At 47.1% G+C, this 6,141-nt stretch overlaps 1 long non-coding RNA gene across 1 annotated transcript; it reads right to left on the bottom strand.

The window, feature by feature from the left end:
* Positions 1-398: 398 nt before the first annotated feature.
* LOC123081793 (uncharacterized) lies at positions 399-1,911 on the bottom strand. Its single transcript, XR_006438792.1, has 2 exons — positions 1,366-1,911; positions 399-1,283 (listed from the first exon to the last, which is right to left on the bottom strand). It is a non-coding gene; the product is annotated as an uncharacterized lncRNA (long non-coding RNA).
* Between the last annotated feature and the right edge of the window lie 4,230 nt (positions 1,912-6,141).

The following is a 6,141-nucleotide window of genomic DNA, read 5'->3' as shown; positions in this document are numbered from 1 at the left end:
AAATGTACTAATCCTTTTTAATAGTTACTGTACTTCATAACGTTATTGATTTTGAACTTCTATGGAAGCTGTCTTTGAACGTCTGAATATCTTTTTACAACACCGAGGTTATCAAATAAACATTCAGTTTTCTGAACCCTGAAGTACTACTTCAGTTATAGAACAATTTCTCTCATTCGGTTATCTCAACACTGGCCAACAATGTTCAACCTTGTAATAAATTGCAGAAGCGAGCGTTTCGTGTGGCAATAGCAGGGGGAAAGCTTGCGGCAGGGATTGGCACAAACTATGGGCCCAGTGGGGGTGATGACGCTAGGTGCTGCAGCCTACAGCAGAAACAACAAAATAGGGCAGGTGGCCACAGGCCACAACCACCCCTCGTCAAGAACTTGACCGGCTAAACTAAAATAGTAGAACTTCATTTTTCTCAACCTCTCTAAAATTCAGTACCGAACTTAGTTAAAGTACAAAGCCTGGACTAAAATTTTAGTAGTGCATACATTGAAAAAAGTTCAGAGAAATGCTCAAACGGTGGAGGGAGCGAGCAGGCACACATCCAAGATGACCTTTTATCCGGCACGGAGCTGAACTTGACCAGCTAAAATTTCCTTCGTCCCTGAGGTGGAGGCAACGAGCAGGCACAAGCAGTAGCACATGATGCGTAGACCAGAGGGCCGCAGGGGTGGTCTGTACTGTCCCTCGAGCGGCAGTTGCAAACGTAGACGAGGATGGAGCACGAGTTCGCCTTCTTTCAGGACATCGCCATGTAGAAGTCCTTCGTCAATGTTCCCAGTCCCCTACAACCTAGCTAAAACCAAAAGGATCTTATCCTTCTGAGCAACGAACATGCAATCTCCAACTCATTAGGGCGACTTATTTATATATCTTATCCTTGTGTGCCCAAATCCCAAGATCTACTACTGCTAGCAACTTCGTTTGTAAAATAAAATCAAAACCAAACGTCAGCAGTGTGGCCTCCAGAACGGATTTGGCTGCAGTGCACTGAAAAAGCTCTCTGAATGTGCTAAAAAAATCTCACTGAACCTTGATTCCGTATTACCTCTGAACTGCATCCCAGCTAAAAACTATCGTGCGACTTGCTTCTGCAAAATAGGACGAGCTGGTTCGTCATGGTGGTGACTGAAACACAAGGCTCTATAGAAGCACACAAGAAGAATTAGCACTTCACGGCTTTGATGCATTTGGGAGAAGAAAACTCTTTTTTCCCAATATTTGGAGTACCTGTGAAAACCAACATATCACTACATCCAACTTTTTTGCACCTGCAAATACGTCTGAACTTCAGAAAAGAAAGCCACTTAGAAACAATACATAAACTGGGCATAGTACAGTCGCAGGGAACACCTGAAACCCCCCATCAGAGGCTCGCTGCCGCTGGATCACGCGCGCCCGTGCTGGGGGCGATGGAGTGGCCGTGGACGTGATTCCAGGGAGGAAGGAGGCAGGAGGGATCTCCAGCTGTGCTCGACGGCGCTCCGGTGCTGCACCACCCACCCGACGCGGGGAGGAAGGAGGCAGGGGGTCTCCAGCGGCGGCCACCAGGTGGCGCGTTGTGGTCTCGGGAGGCGACGGCAGTGCGCGGGATCCATGGACAGGCGGCGGCGCGTGGGATCCACGGCCCGTCAGCGGCGCTCAGGATCCAGCGCCTGGCAACAGCACGCAGGGGAAGATGTCGGCGGCGGCACGTTGGAGCCGATCTGGACTGGACCGTGGGGAGGCGCGCTGGCCGAGGGAGGAAGGGGGAGGCTCGCTGGCCGTTGAGATTAGGGGGGAGGCATGCAGCGGCGGGGATGGCGACGACTGGGAATCGGGGAGAGTAGGGAGAGTTGGGGAACGTGGGGTTTCGGGGTGGTTTTTTTCTTTTCTGTTTGGGCTTTTTTCTTTTTTGTTTCGCTGCGGGGCGGGGAGTCCAGGAAGGTCCTCGTCGAGCGCTACATAGGGCCGATCGTGATCAGATGAACTATTCTCATCCCAGGATAAGAATAGTGTTATCTTATATATATATATATAGTTTCTTTAAAGGAAATTTGCCTTAGAGGTAATAATAAAGTTGTTATTTATATTTTCTTATATCATGATAAATATTTGTTATTCATGCTAGAATTGTGTTAACCGTAAATTTAGTACATGTGTGAATACATAGACAAACAAATTGTCCTTAGTATGCCTCTACTTGACTAGCTTGTTAATCAAAGATGGTTAAGTTTCGTGACCATAGACATGTGTTGTCATTTGATAAACGGGATCACATCATTAGAGAATGATGTGATGGACAAGACCCATCTATTAGCTTAGCATAATGATCATTTAGTTTTATTGTTATTGCTTTCTTCATGACTTATACATGTTCCTCTAACTATGAGATTATGCAACTCCCGAATACCGGAGGAACACCTTGTGTGCTATCAAACGTCGCAACGTAACTGGGTGATTATAAAAATGCTTGCTACGTCTTGAGCTTGCGTTGGTTTTCCCCGAAGGGGAAGGGATGATGCAGCAGAGTAGCGTAAGTATTTCCCTCAGTTTTTGAGAACCAAGGTATCAATCCAGTAGGAGCCCACACTCAAGTCCCTCGTACCTGCACAAAGCGATAGCTACTCGCAACCAACGTGATTAAGGGTTGTCAAGCCCTTCACGATCACTTACGAGAGTGAGATCTGATAGATATAATATTTTTGGTATTTTTGGTATAGATATGCAAAGTAAAAAGTAAAGGCAAAGTAAAAAAGCAAAGCAAGATTAAAGTAATGGAGATTGATATGATGAGAATAGACCCGGGGGCCATAGGTTTCACTAGTGGCTTCTCTCAAGAGCATAAGTATTTTATGATGGGTGAACAAATTATTGTTGAGCAATTGACAGAATTGAGCATAGTTATGAGAATATCTAGGCATGATCATGTATATAGGCATCACGTTCGTGACAAGTAGATCGAAACGATTCTGCATCTACTACTATTACTCCACTCATCGACCGCTATCCAGCATGCATCTAGAGTATTAAGTTAAAAACAGAGTAACGCCTTAAGCAAAATGACATGATGTAGAGATATAAATTCATGCAATATGAAATAAACCCCATCTTGTTATCCTCGATGGGAACGATACAATAGTGCCTTGCTGCCCCTTCTGTCACTGGGTAAGGACACCGCAAGATCGAACCCAAAGCTAAACACTTTTCCCATCGCAAGAACTACCAATCTAGTTGGCCAAACCAAACGGATAATTCGAAAAGACTTGCAAAGATAACCAATCATACATAAAAGAATTCAGAGAAGATTCAAATATTATTCATAGATAGACTTGATCATAAACCCACAATTCATCGGTCTCAACAAACATACCGCAAAAAGAAGATTACATCCAATAGATCTCCACAAGAGAGGGGGAGAACTTTGTATTGAGATTCAAAGAGAGAGAAGAAGCCATCTAGCTACTAACTATGGACCCGAAGGTCTGAGATAAACTACTCACACTTCATCGGAGGGGCTATGATGATGTAGAAGCCCTCCGTGATGACGGCCCTCTTCCGGCGGAGCTCCGGAACAGGCCCCAAGATGGGATCTCGTGGATACAGAAAGTTGTGGCGGTGGAATTAGGTTTTTGGCTCCTCGTCTGATCGTTTGGCGGTACGTGTGTATATATAGGAGGAAGAAGTACACCGGAGGAGCAACGAGGGGCCCACGAGGCAGGGGGGCGCGCCCTAGGGGGACGCGCCCCCACCCTCGTGACCGCCTATTTTGTTCCTTGGAGCAGGGTCCAAGTCTCCTGGATCACGTTCGGTGAGAAAATCACGTTCCCGAAGATTTTATTCCGTTTGGACTCCGTTTGATATTCCGTTTGTCCGAAATACTGAAATAGGTAAAAAAACAGCAATTCTGGGCTGGGCCTCCGATTAATAGGTTAGTCCCAAAAATAATATAAAAGTGGAAAATAAAGCCCAATATAGTCCAAAACAATAGATAATATAGTATGGAGCAATCAAAAATTATAGATACGTTGGAGACGTATCAGTGCTCTATAGGTGTCCCCGATGGTGTTTGTTGAGTTGGCATAGATCAAGATTAGGATTTGTCACTCCGTGTATCGGAGAGGTATCTTTGGGCCCTCTCAGTAATGCTCATCACTATAAGCCTTGCAAGCAATGTGACTAATGAGTTAGTTGCGGGATGATGCATTACGAAACGAGTAAAGAGACTTGCTGGTAACGAGATTGAACCAGGTATGATGATACCGATGATCGAATCTCGGGCAAGTAACATACCGATGACAAAGGGAACAACGTATGTTGTTATGCGGTTTGACCGATAAAGATCTTCGTAGAATATGTAGGAGCCAATATGAGCATCCAGGTTCCGCTATTGGTTATTGACCGGAGATGTGTCTCGGATATGTCTACATAGTTCTCGAACCCCCAGGGTCCGCACACTTAACGTTCAATGACGATTTGTATTATGAGTTATGTGATTTGATGACCGAAGATTGTTCGGAGTCCCGGATGAGATCACGGACATGACGAGGAGTCTTGAAATGGTCAAGATATAAAGATCACGGACATGTTGGGGAACGTTGCGGAAAACAAAAAAAATTCCTACGTTTTCACCAAGATCCATCTATGAGTTCATCTAGCAACGAGTGATCGGATGCATCTACATACCTTTGTAGATCGCGAGCGGAAGCGTTCAAAGAACAGAGATGAGGGAGTCGTACTCGTCGTGATCCAAATCACCGGAGATCCTTGCGCCGAAAGGACGACACCTCCGCGTTCAACACACATACGGTCAGCGTGACGTCTCCTCCTTCTTGATCCAGCAAGGGGGAAGGAGAGGTTGATGAAGATCCAGTAGCACTACGGCGTGGTGGTGGATGCAGCAGTCACCGCAGCAGGGCTTCGCCGTTCTTCTGTGAGAGGGAGAGGTGTAGCAGGGGAGAGGGAGGCGCCAAGACTTCAGGGTGCGGCTGCCCTCTCTCCCCCCATTTATATAGGCCCCCTAGGGGGGTGCGCCAGCCCTAGGAGATGGGATCTCCTAGGGGGGCGGTGGTCAAGGGGGATGAGTGCCCCCAAGGCAAGTGGAGGCGCCCCCTCCCCTAGGGTTCCCAACCCTAGGCGCATGGGGGGCCCAAGGGGGGGGCACCAGCCCACTATGGGCGGGTTCCCTCCCCACTTCAGCCCATGGGGCCCTCCGGGATGGGTGGCCCCACCTGGTGGACCCCCGGGACCCTTCCGGTGGTCCCGGTACAATACCGGTGACCCCGAAACTTTCCCGATGGCCGAAATAACACTTCCTATATATAATTCTTCACCTCCGGACCATTCCATAACTTCTTGTGACGTCCAGGATCTCATCCGGGACTCCGAACAACTTTCGGATTACTGCATACTCATATCTATACAACCCTAGCGTCACCGAACCTTAAGTGTGTAGACCCTACGGGTTCGGGAGACATGTAGACATGACCGAGACGACTCTCTGGTCAATAACCAACAGCAGGATCTGGATACCCATGTTGGCTCCCACATGCTCCTCGATGATCTCATCGGATGAACCACGATGTCGAGGATTCAAGCAACCCCGTATACAATTCCCTTTGTCAATCGGTATTTTACTTGCCCGAGATTCGATGTCGGTATCCCAATACCTCGTTCAATCTCGTTACCGGCAAATCACTTTACTCGTACCGTAATGCATGATCTCGTGACCAGACACTTGGTCACCTTGAGCTCATTATGATGATGCATTACCGAGTGGGCCCAGAGATACCTCTCTGTCATATGGAGTGACAAATCCCAGTCTTGATCCGTGTCAACCCAACAGATACTTTCGGAGATACCCGTGGTATACCTTTATAGTCACCCAGTTACGTTGTGACGTTTGGTACACCCAAAGCACTCCTACGGTATCCGGGAGTTACACGATCTCATGGTCTAAGGAAAAGATACTTGACATTGGAAACACTCTAGCAAACGAACTATACGATCTTGTGCTATGTTTAGGATTGGGTCTTGTCCATCACATCATTCTCCTAATGATGTGATCCCATTATCAGTGACATCCAATGTCCATAGTCAGGAAACCATGACTATCTGTTGATCAACGAGCTAGTCAACTAGAGGCTTACT

The sequence above is a fragment of the Triticum aestivum genome, chromosome 4A, assembly GCF_018294505.1.
Source record: "Triticum aestivum cultivar Chinese Spring chromosome 4A, IWGSC CS RefSeq v2.1, whole genome shotgun sequence".
Taxonomy (NCBI): domain Eukaryota; kingdom Viridiplantae; phylum Streptophyta; class Magnoliopsida; order Poales; family Poaceae; genus Triticum; species Triticum aestivum.
The sequence above is the reverse complement of the archived record's forward strand: the minus strand, read 5'-3'. Positions and strand labels throughout refer to the sequence as shown.